General features: G+C 45.6%; 1 non-coding gene across 1 annotated transcript; it reads right to left on the reverse strand.

Annotated features, from left to right (window-relative positions):
- Window positions 1-4,422: 4,422 nt before the first annotated feature.
- Window positions 4,423-4,495, reverse strand: trnar-ucg (transfer RNA arginine (anticodon UCG)). The gene has a single exon. It is a non-coding gene; the product is annotated as a tRNA-Arg (tRNA).
- Window positions 4,496-12,477: the final 7,982 nt, after the last annotated feature.

Consider the following 12,477-nt stretch of genomic DNA (forward strand, 5'->3'; position numbering starts at 1 on the left):
CTTTGGACTGTGGGAGGAAGCTGGAGTACCAGAGAGAACCCACACAGGAACAGGAGAACATGCAAACCCAGAACCTTCTTGCTGTGAGGCAACAGCACGAACCATCGCACCATTTTGTCCCCTGAAAATGCCACCAGAGTGTTTGTATTTTCTGTAAAATCAAGTACACATGAACACACTACACTAATCTCAGGGGTACTGGATAATGTGTCTGACTACAAATCAGAAGCTTCTAGGTTCAACTGCTGGCCAGCTTAATTAAAACTTTACACTGAGAAGCTTTCATTTCCTCTCCTTCTTCCCAGGATGGTTCCACCTCAGTGGAAAGGTTCACTAAATACTCATCAACTTCTCTGGTCCAATCACATTTATGTTGGCACACAGAGAACAGATCCAGAGTCAGAGCTGAGACTTCAGTCTAACCACCTTAAGATGGAGTCGTTGAAGCCCTGATTTCTGGGTCTCACAGTCTTACTCTCTTGGCTCCACCCACACAGGGCAGGAGAACATCCTCATAGTGAGTCAGTGTTTTTCCATGTTTAACCCAATCAGCTCTCAGTGGTTAAGAACAGGTGAGTTAGTGAGTGCGGTTCGTTCTAATCTGATGTCCAAGCTGCAGGGAACAACAAAGCCAAACAGTACAGAAGCCTTTCAGCATTCATGCAGACTGGAAAGAGGCTGAAATGCTCCCTGCTTCTGGAAGGAGCAGAGATGGAGCCAGAAAAAACACAGAATTTACCCAGACTCTGATTTGAACTAGCAAGAGACTCAAGCTGGTCATGAAGTATGATTGGCTGCCTCTTCGTGATGTCATTCACACACACCTGTATAATCAGGATGTGAGCTGAGGGGTGGAGATCGATGAGTCCTGGAGACGTTCAGTAATGTCCACAACTTTGGCCCCAGGAAGACAGCAGGTGATGGCACCTGGGAGTTCAACAGACCTGATGATTGAACCACCAATCACAAGGATTTCAGCCTCCATTGTAAACAGAGAGTTTAGATGAGAGAGAACCTGCTGTCAGCCTCACCAGTCAGGGCAGTGGCAGAGGCAGCAGAGTTGAATGAAGCAGGATCACCTGGCAGGTCTCAGCTGGAGGTGATGACATCACTGGCCTCAGTCCTCACCAGTGCTCTGCCTAGCAACAGGGACGATGGAGAGAAACCAGTAGAAGCACTCTGAGAGTTGGAGACAGCAGGAGAGAGAGAGACCACGACAGAGTCACCCATGGGAAACTGTTGGATCCACTCAGGACCGGCTGGACAGACACAGATCAAAGTCAGAATTGATGATGATGTCATCAGGAGGCTTTGATAGTGTCTTTATTTGTACCTAGAATTCTGTCTTTGATCTCAGGAGGACATGAAAGAAACCCAATTGAGGAAAGTAGAGGAGAACATTCAGCTTCATTAGAAACACTTGAACTGTTGAACAGTAGAATTTGTTTGAAACAGTTTACAACACTGAGTGACAGGATTGAAGAGGGAAGGTTTTTCTACTTTAAATTCATTCTAACTTTAAACTGGAGATGAACATTTTTAGTCGTTCATATTCTAACATACAGAGGAAGTCATGACATTCCCTTTTTAAAAAAAGAAAAAACATGTGAAGCTCCTCCCCCCAGCTCCAGATGGACAGACAGACATGAGAGTGGCACGGAAGCAAAGAAGTGTTGTGCTCCTCTCCAGTGCTCTGGTGTTGTTGTGTTCTTCTCAGCTCCATCATGAAGACCTGCTGGCACTGGGCGCTGGTGGAAGTTTGCAGCTCTCACTGGAAAGTCCTGAGGCTCCTCCCACTCTGAAGCAGGCAGTTGCGCCCAGCCAGCCCACACTTTCACTCTCTGGTGTAGGAGTGAAGAACAAAATCAAAGTCAAGAACCATCTCTCTTTCATTGGGGTTCCTTTCTCCTTGTTCTGATCCAGAAATTCAACAGCTTCTATCATTGATTTGACAGGAAATGTTGATGACACACTGGGATTTTTGTTCTCCTGCTGTCACTGTCAAGTGCAGCTGAACATGAGAGGTAGCAGGATCATTCATGTGTTCATGTTTCCAGCAGACAAGGAGGAAACCTGGGAGGACTTCAGTGACTTTGATCACTGGTTCTCACTTCATCTTCTCAGTATAAAGTTTAAAGCGAGCTGGTCAGGAGTTGAACCTAGAATCTTCTGATCCGTAGTCAGACGCGTTATCCATTGCGCCACCTGTGAAGAAGCAGCTGTGTTCATGTGTACTTGCTGTTACAGAAAATCCCAACAACATGGTGTCATTTTCAGGGGACACAATGGTGCAGTGGTCAGCACTGTGGCCTCCCAGCAAGAAGGTTCAGCTCTCCTCCTATTTGGTTGCTAGGAACGTGAATCAGGCCTCAGTGGAGCGGTGCTGCTGAGGCTGAGTGAGGCTGAGTGAGGGACTGAGCAGGAGCCAGCAGGTCCAAGCAGGTTCAGGCAAACTCCCCTCAGTCCACCAACATCAAAGCAGAGGAACAGAGTTCATCTAACAAAATGGATTCATATCATCTCCTCTTGGAATGTTCTGGAACTACAAGTACACTTAAAATGGCTGACTTATGACCACAGAAGGAACTTTGAAGTAGATTTGATTTATTTAAGTCAGTGACAGTCATTTTTGTTCATTTTTTGTTCTTGTCTTGCCACTGTGAGACAGTCGCTAGAAAACTGACCAACAATAATTTCATGTGGCATGCAATTAACAAAAGACCCACATTGATGGTCGAGGGGTCTGGAGCCTGTCCGAGCATCTACGGGCCAGAGGCGGGGTTCACCCTGGACAGGTCACCAGTCCATCACAGGGCCAACATACAGAGACAAACAACCATTCATACCTACGGTCAATTTAGAGTGTCCAATCAGCCTCGTCCCAAATTACACGTCTTTGGACAGTGGGAAGGAACCGGAGTACCAGAGAGAACCCACGCATTCATGGGGAGAACATGCAGGCTCTACACAGAAAGATTCCCCACCCGAGCCTGGACTCAAACCCAGAACCTTCTTGCTGTGAGGCCACAGTGCTCACCACTGCACCATCATGCTGCCATGCTCTCTTCTACTTTCCTCAATTGTCTTTCTTTCATGTCCTCCTGAGATCAAAGACAGAATTCTAGCTACTGTCAAAGCCCTGATGACATCATCATTCATATCTGACCATTACAGCTCACTACATTAGCGACTGGATCCTCGCATGCCATGTTCTTCAAACCAGAGCCGTGGAAACCAGCCACACAGCGAGAAAACTCAGCAGCAAATATTGTCCGCGCTGCGGAGATGACGGGCTTGTTGCACATTGGTTGCTTTGCACACCTTCTTAATTGAAGTCCCTACAGCTGCACGCTTGCTCGGCAGAGTCAGACGCATCGCTGCATTTTTTCACCGGAGCTCTACGGCGAGCCGCATCCTCAGTGAGAAGCAAAGGGTGCTGGAGCTTCCTGAGCACAAGATGGTGATTGACGTGGTGACACGTTGGAATAGCTCACTGGAGATGCTGGACCGTTTCCTCCAGCAGCAACCAGCCATCTCAGCAGCTCTGCTGTCACCTGAAGTACGCAGAAACGAGAAAGATGTCTGCACGTTGACAGAAGTGGACGTAAGAGTAGCAGAGGAAATAGTCTCTGAGAATCCAGCTTGAAGCCACACCCTCCTGGTTCTTCAAAAACCCAAACAGCAACCATCAGTCTCACTCCAATCCTGTACTTGGTTCAGTGTTGCTGTTCCATTTTGCAGCAGTAGGGGTCGCTGTGATACCAGGTTCAGTTCAAGATTCCCAACTCCAGCTCATGTTGGGGACCTCAGTGGCAGGGCTTATACAAAAAGAGTCAACACGTTCATTTTTATAACAGAAAATTTCAATGATGTGGTGGCATTTTCTTTTTCTGTGCTGTCTGATTTTCTAAATATCAGGTTTAGATCCTCAAATTAACACTGGGACACCAAAAGAGAACACAGTAATTCTCCAGTGATCTGGTGTTGTTGTGTTCTTCTCAGCTCCATCATGAAGACCTGCTGGCACTGGGCGCTGGTGGAAGTTTGCAGCTCTCACTGGAAAGTCCTGAGGCTCCTCCCACTCTGAAGCAGGCAGTTGCTCCCAGCCAGCCCTCACTTTCACTCTCTGGTGTAGGAGTGAAGAACAAAATCAGAATCAAGAACCATCACTCTTTCATTGGGGCTCCTTTCTCCTTGTTCTGATCCAGAAACTCAACAGCTTCTATCATTGATTGACAGGAAATGTTGATGACACACTGGGATTTTTGTTCTCCTGCTGTCACTGTCAAGTGCAGCTTAACATGAGAGGTAGCAGGATCATTCATGTGTTCATGTTTCCAGCAGACAAGGAGGAAACCTGGGAGGACTTCAGTGACTTTGATCACTGGTTCTCACTTCATCTTCTCAGTATAAAGTTCAAAGTGAGCTGGCCAGGAGTTGAACCTAGAATCCTCTGATCCGAAGTCAGACGCGTTATCCATTGCGCCACCAGCCCTGTGAAGAAGCTGCTATGTTCATGTGTCCTTGCTTTTACACTGCTTTTACACTTACAGAAGTTTGCAGAGGGGAGGGGCTTCAACAAACTCCTCATCATTTCCACCTCCAGGAGTGAAGCCTCCCGTGACCCAAGAGGCTCCAACTGGCAGAGCTCTCACTCATTTCTCCACCACCTCGCTAACCTGAGCTGGAGCATCTGAGAACCAAACAGTGACCCCCTTCATTCCAGAGCCCCCACCACTTTAACCACAGCCGGCCGGCCTCCTCCACACTGCTACTAAAATTGAAGACTGAAGCGTCTCATCAAGAGATCTGTCACAGGCGTCTGCTGTGGAGGGTCAATCTGTCCGTCCACATTCAGATCATCGATGCAGCGACTCTGCTAGGATCAAACTACTCAGGATGAAACAGACCAATGTTGACATCAAGTAGCAACTCAGCAGCTGATCAACAGAGTCCTCAGCACCAGTAGAGCCTGGTCCTGGTCCCTGGGGGGCTCCAACCACCAGCCTCTCTGTTAACAGCCGAGCGCCACAGAGACTCACATTCACACTCACATTCATACCTACAGTCAATTTAGAGTATCAATCGGCCTCGTCCCACATTACATGTCTTTGGACGGTGGGAAGAAGCCGGAGTACCAGAGAGAACCCACACATGGACGGGGAGGCAAGGCAATTTTATTTATTCACCAACAGTTTGTCTCAAAGGGCTTCACATGGCATCATAACAACATCCTCTGCCCTTAGACCCTCACATCGACTGAGGAAAAACTCCATAGAAAACCCTTTTAACAGGGAAAAATCTGAGAAACCTCAGGGTGAGCAACAGAGGAAGATCCCTCACCAGGAAGGACAGACATGCAGTAGATGTTGTTACAGACAAGAAAACAGTTTACAATACAAAATGTGGGAAACACGGAAATGTTAATAACAGTTGAAGAAGGAAGCTTCTGGTAGGGGAGGCAGGGAGAGCAAGCCAGCTTGATGGGGGACTGGATGGTGGACTGGTTCATGGAAGGGGAGGCAGGGAGAGCAAGCCAGCTTGATGGGGGACTGGATGGCAGACTGGTTCATGGAAGGGGAGCGCAGGCCGGTGTAACAGTAGGGAATAAGGGGGGGGGGCGATGCAGGCGGCGGTTGGGGCTCTGGTGGATCTGTGGAAACACAGAGAGACTGCGAGACACCAAGGCCAAACTACAAAGTGCAACAAGTAATGGTAATGACAGTTCCAAAAATGTCCAGGGAGGAGAGGAGGAGAGAGGGGGAGAGGAGAGGAGGGCTCCATGTAACCTGATGTGTCCCCCAGCAGTCTCAGCCTGTAGCAGCATAGAGGAGGGGAGAACATGCAGGTTCTACACAGAAAGATTCTGCACCCGACCCTGGACTCAAACCCAGAACCTTCTTGCTGTGAGGCCACAGTGCTGACCACTGCACCATCATGCTGCCGTGGTCTCATGTACTTTTCTAAATTGTGTTTCTTTCATGTCCTCCTGAGCTCAAAGACAGAATTCTAGTTACTGTCAAAGACCTGATGACATCATCAGGAATTCTGACCTGTCCAGGGTGAACCCTGCCTCTTGAACAATGTCACCTGGGATCGCCCCCCACCCCCTCCATGACCCTTAAAGGATAAGAATAGAAAGTGGATGGAGGGGTGGACTCAACACTGAAATCAGCTGATCTGATCCACATTCTAATGTTTCCTGTCCCTCTTTAGGAGTCAATGAGAATAGTAGTGTATATAATAATGTATATCCAACCTTGTAGTATCTTTCCAAAGCTTTGAGTATTTCTTCTTGTTTCTACTTGTAGTTTTAGTGTCTGGATCTTTTCTTTTGATGTCCTGCTGTCTGCTCTTTGCTTTTGGAGCTTCCTTCAACAACTACCAGGCCTCCTGGGTACTGTAGGAAACATGGTCAAGTTCTTCTGACTTCTCCAGGAACGTCCTGCTCACATTGGTCTGTCTTCATTTTGACTCCTCCCACTGCCACAATGACCAGCCTTTATACTCTTGGTGACTGGGGCCCTGGTTGCTGCAGGCCTCAACACCAGCCTGTGGTTGTGAGCAGGGCAGAACAGAACTGACAGTATCTCCCATGCAGGACCTGGGTCAGCGCCTGGTGCCAGCTGGGGCACCGCTTTAACCTGGACCCCTAGAAGATCTTCTCCAGGAACTGGCCTTTTTGGTTCCATCAAGGCCTGAGAGGATGGTGAAGAGTGATCCTCCACCAGGCAGCACAGTCAGCAGCAGCCATTTTGTTCCACTAGAATCAAGTATGATAGTGACAGACTGGTGAGTACTTGCTAACTAACACTTCCTGTTTTTACTGCTATTCTTCCATGAATGTGCTCATGTTGGCTGCTCCCCAACCACAGTTTCAAAGCCATGATGACATCTTTCATCAACAATCAGACTTATTTTTTCTCTATTTGGACAAATAAGGTTTCAACAGACACGGCTGGCCAACGTCCTGGAGTTCATTCAGCCTGGAGAACCAGGTGCTGGTTCCTTCTTTTACCAGGCAGGAACGGTCAGCAGATCCAGGATCAGTAGGTGAAGATGTCTGCTTTGACTGGTAGGAGGAAAGAGAGCAGGAGAGCTGGTCAGAGACAAAGACAGATCATGAAGAAGGAGTGCTGTATTCTGCTAGCACATGCTAGTGACAGTCAGAGATCAGGAGTCTCAGCAGGGAAAGATTCATCTCTTATTTCAGAGGACGATTGGACGTTCACTGGAAGACTGTGAATGTTTGAGGGTCAGAGGAGAAAAGAGGACAAGTGCACCTGTTGTGTGTGATGGGGCACCAGCATGGAGGAAGTTGTCAAACATTTTGAGCGAAACAGCAGGAAACTTCAAGTAAAGAATTAAAATGATTTAGTTAACAATGAGGTCTCTGTCATAAAACAAAAGGAACAACTGACTCCCTCACCATTTCCACCCTCTTCAACAGATTCACATTTCAAAACAACCAGGTTTATTTTGTTCCCTTCTTTTAGCAGAGGATGGTTTTGATCCATCCACCTCTGGGTTCTGGGCCCAGCACGCTTCCTCTGTAAATCCCTATTTTGGGTTCTGGCTTGTTCTGCTTTTCATTTTGTGTTTGTATTAAAGTTCTGTTGCTGAAAAAAAGACTTTTTTGCCTTTTTAAAAACACACACACACACACACACACACTACAGCCAAGCATATAGAATGATACAGTCTGAGGTGGATTTGACTGGTAGGCACCAGTGTGCACTGTTTGGCACTGAAGTCACGTGACTGAAGTCATCCAGTCATGTGACTGAAGTCATCCATTCATGTCAGTGATGTCACTCTGCAGGACTGTCACTGCCGTCTCATTCTAGAAAAGAATCCAGACTCCTCCTGTGGCTCCATGATAACTGATGGACCTCTGGTTGGAGGCTGGACGATGATATTTGGTCTGGGGGGGTTAAGATGGTGGGGCTGTTTCAGTTCTAGTGCTGAAGGCTTTCTCCATGACAGTCAGACTCTCCTCTGTCCTTCATGGTCCCTCAAATGTGCAGTGTGGACCTCACACACTGAATTTAGCCTGAAAACTCTTCATGAACAGCAGGAGACTCAGAGTCTCTGTGGCGCTCGGCTGTTAACAGAGAGGCTGGTGGTTGGAGCCCCCCAGGGACCAGGACCAGGCTCTACTGGTGCTGAGGACTCTGTTGATCAGCTGCTGAGTTGCTACTTGATGTCAACATTGGTCTGTTTCATCCTGAGTAGTTTGATCCTAGCAGAGTCGCTGCATCAATGATCTGAATGTGGACGGACAGACTGATCCTCCACAGCAGACGCCTGTCACAGATCTCTGGATGAGACACTTTGAGGTAAAGCCAGGTTCTGCCAGTCCCACTCACATGTTTCAATCACATGTTCAGAGATGGGTTTGTTGTTCCTGAATCCATTTCTTATTTTCTGATCACCTTGTGGATTGTTCATCATTCTCCTCATCACCATACTTTAGGTTGCAGTACGAACACCTGAGTTAGTCTGGGGTTGCAGGAATCATACAGCATCCAGATAATAGCAGGTTGAAACATTTATTTAAAAGAGTTTAACATGGTTACACACACACACACACACACACACACACACACACACACACACACGTGTATCAACATGATGTTCCGAATGTTTCACTGTCTGTGGTTGTCCAGCTCTCCTTGCCTCTTCACTGTCATTGTCAGAACTCGGAGCAGTCTTCCTCTCCAGGTGATGTCTCTGAGTGATGATGATTGCTGTCTGTTCAACCAGCTTCATTTGTTGATATCTGAGAAGGACTGAAGACAGCAAAGTGTGCTGATTGGCCAACAACCCCTCACAGGTCAAAGGTCACTGCTCTGAGGCGGACCAGTTTACTGTAACAGTGGTGGCACCATCCACTGCTGGCGCTCTCTTCAGTGCTTCTTGTTTCTGCCCTTTGTGTGTGAGCTCCTAGAGCAGCTGGTCCGCCCCCCCCCCTTTTCTTTTCTATTCCTCTAATTTATTTTTTGATTTTCTATTTTTGTAATTCATCATCGATCTCGGCTCACGGTCGCTACACTCTTGACCTCCTGTGAGCCTTGAAGAGAGAGAAGCCACCTTTGTGTCGGAGAAGAGCAGCTTAGTCCAGGCAGCCAGCAGCCTGAGACCAGAGGGTAGCCCATCAACGCGCTTCCCTTCTTCATCGAGCAAATCTCAGCGGGAGCCACGGTCGACGAGGTGGAGGCTTTGGAGGCCGTCCTCCCACCAGTTCGTTGGAGAGGCGTCGTACATCGATGGGAGAATCCAGCTGAGAATGTCAGCCGGTTACGTTGGTTTTCACCGATTCAGGCCTGGACTCCTGTCTCGCTGCCAAACTCCGCCTGACTCCGTAGAGCTGGTCAGCCTCCACTCAGTCCTCTTCATTTGGTTGGAGGTCACCATCGTTCATCCTACACACCTTTCCACCTGCCTCTTAGCCGTCTACTTGAAGCTCAGATAAATCCAGGCTAATTCATACCTGCTACTCAATATGGGCCTTAATTACTCTGCTGGAATTATCACTCTGTCTTAAGGGTTTTCTTAATTGTATTAAATCCTCTTTAATTTCCAAGAAGTCTTCCAACTCATTCATTCATGCAAGCCACTGATCCACAAGACCTCATTGATGAGCTTCAACCTGAGACTGATTGTTTCTCGTTGGACGAGACACCCATTCAATGAGACTCATTGTCAGTCCATTGAAATCTACTGGTGTTCCTGGTGAGTTGATTTAACAACATGAGCTGACAGAATCTACGTTCAGGTAGGAACCACCACATCCAGGGGTCTGGACCTTTGAGAAGGCAGAGCCATCAAAGTAGCAGACTAAGCTAGCAGACATTAGCATTGAGAAGAAACTGATACCTGAGCCTACTTTTGGGTCTGGTCAAGTGATGACACCATAATATGACATCATTGTCAGACTGACGCCTGCTCAACACTGACCAAACGCCGCCCTATTGCATTGTGGGAAATTTCTGCTTGGCTCGCGTCCATCAAAACACACAAAGAAATTTCTCCAGAATCAGGATTGACAGTGGATACAATTGATTCCACACTGGTTTCGGGTGCAGGTGTGGAATTTCAGACACAGTCTGTGTTTGTGTTGTTCATTCAGTGATTTTTCTTACAATTCCCAATCAAAGCCCCACATTGCTAATGAACTCAAAATGATGCTAACAGTAATGTAGTGATAGTTGCTAATAAACTAAGTGATGCTGACAGTAATGTAGTAAGAGTTGCTTCGAACTTCAAAGTAATGCGACAGTGATTTCAGAAGAATTGCTAATAAACTCAAAACGATGCAAACAGTAATGTAGTGATAGCTGCTAATAAACTCAGTGATGCTTACAGTCATGTAGTAAGAGTTGCTACGAACCTCAAAATAATGCAAGAATAATGTAGTAAGAGTTGCTAAAAACCACAAAATAATGCGACTGTGATGTCGGAAGAATTGCTCATGATCTCAAAATGATGCGACGGTAATCTAGTAAGAGCTGCTAATAAATTCAAAATGATGCTAACAGTAATGTAGTGAAAGTTTCGAATAACCTCAAAGTGATGCTGACAGTCATGTGGTTAGAGTTTCGAGTAACCTAAAAATGATGCGGACAGTAATGTATTAAGAGTTGCTAATAACCTCAAAATAATGCGACAGTGATTTCAGAAGAATTTCTAATGAACTCAAAATGATGCTAACAGAAACGTAGTGATAGTTGCTAATAAACTCAGTGATACTTACAATAATGTAGTAAGAGTTTCAAACTCCCTCAAAATGATGCTGACAGTCATGTAGTAAGAGTTGCTACTAAACTCAAAATAATGCGACAGTGATGTCAGAAGAGTTGCTAATGAACTCAAAATGATGCTACAGTGATGTAGTAAGAGATGCTAAAAAACTAAAAATGATGCTGACGGTCATGTAGGAAGAGTTGAAACTAACGTTAAAATGATGCTACACTGTTGTCATAAGAATTGCTAATACACTCAAAATGATGCTAACAGTAATGTAGTAAGTGTTTCGAACTACCTCAAAGTGATGCTGACAGTAATGTAGTAAGAGTTGCTACGAACCTCAAAATAATGCGACAGTGATGTTGGAAGAATTGCTAATGGTCTCAAAATGATGCGACAGTGATGTAGCAAGAATTGCTAATGAACTCAAAATGATGCTAACTGTAATGGAATGAAAGTTTCGAATGGCCTCAAAGTGATGCTGACAGTCATGTAGTAAGAGTTGCTACAAAACTCAAAATAATGCGACAGCGATGTCGGAAGAATTGCTAATAAACTCAAAATGATGCTGACGGAAATCTAGTAAGAGCTGCTAATGATCTCAAACTGATGCTACAGTGATGTTGTAAGAATTGCTAATGATATCAAAATGATGTGACGGTCATGTAGTAAGAATAGCTAATGAACTCAAAATAATGCCAACAGTAATGTAGTGATAGTTGCTAATAAACTCAGTGATGCTTACAGTAATGTCGTAAGTGTTTCGAATAACCTCAAAGTGATGCTGACAGTCATGTAGTAAGAGTTGCTACGAACCTCAAAATAATGCGACAGTGATGTCGGAAGAACTGCTAAGGAACTCAAAATGATGCTAACTGTAATGTAGTGAAAGTTTCGAATAACCTCAAAGTGATGCTGACAGTCATGCAGTACGAGTTGCTACGAACCTCAAAATAATGCGACAGTGATGTCAGAAGAATTGCTAATGATCTCAAAATGATGCGACAGTGATGTAGTGAAAGTTTCGAATAACCTCAAAGTGATGCTGACAGTCACCTGGTTAGAGTTGCGAGTAACCTAAAAATGATGCTGAGAGTAATGTAGTAAGAGTTGCTAATAACCTCAAAATAATGCTACAGTGATGTCGGAAGAATTGTTAATGAACTCAAAGTGATGCTGACAGTCATGTAGTGATAGTTGCTAATAAACTCAGTTCTGCTTACAGTAACGTAGTAAGTGTTTTGAACAACCTCAAAGTGAAGCTGACAGTCATGTAGTAAGAGTTGCTCCTAACCTCAAAATAATACTACGGTGATGTCGTAAGAATTGCTAATGATCTCAAAATGATGCTACAGTGATGCCGGAAGAATTGCTAATGAATTCAAGAATGATGCTGACAGTAATGTAGTGATAGTTGCTAATAAACTCAAAGTGATGCTGACAGTAATTTATGAAGAGTTGCTAAAAACCTTAAAATAATGACACAGTAATGTAGTAAGAGTTGCTATGAAACTAAAAATAATGCGACAGTGATGTAAGAAGAAATGCTAATGATCTCAAAATGATGCGACAGTGATGTCGTCAGAATTGAGAGTCGGGGTTTTCCAAGTTGATCTCCTCCCACGCATGAATTCTCTGGTATCATTCCACTTACTGCGAAGACGAGCCGTGGATGTATTGTCCTGAGCCCAGGGCTTGTCAGATACCATGACCCTCAACTAAATGTGG

This window comes from Aulostomus chinensis, chromosome 1 (assembly GCF_037954235.1).
Source record: "Aulostomus chinensis isolate RoL2024-O1b breed Wild chromosome 1, RoL_Achi_v1.0, whole genome shotgun sequence".
Lineage (NCBI taxonomy): Eukaryota > Metazoa > Chordata > Actinopteri > Syngnathiformes > Aulostomidae > Aulostomus > Aulostomus chinensis.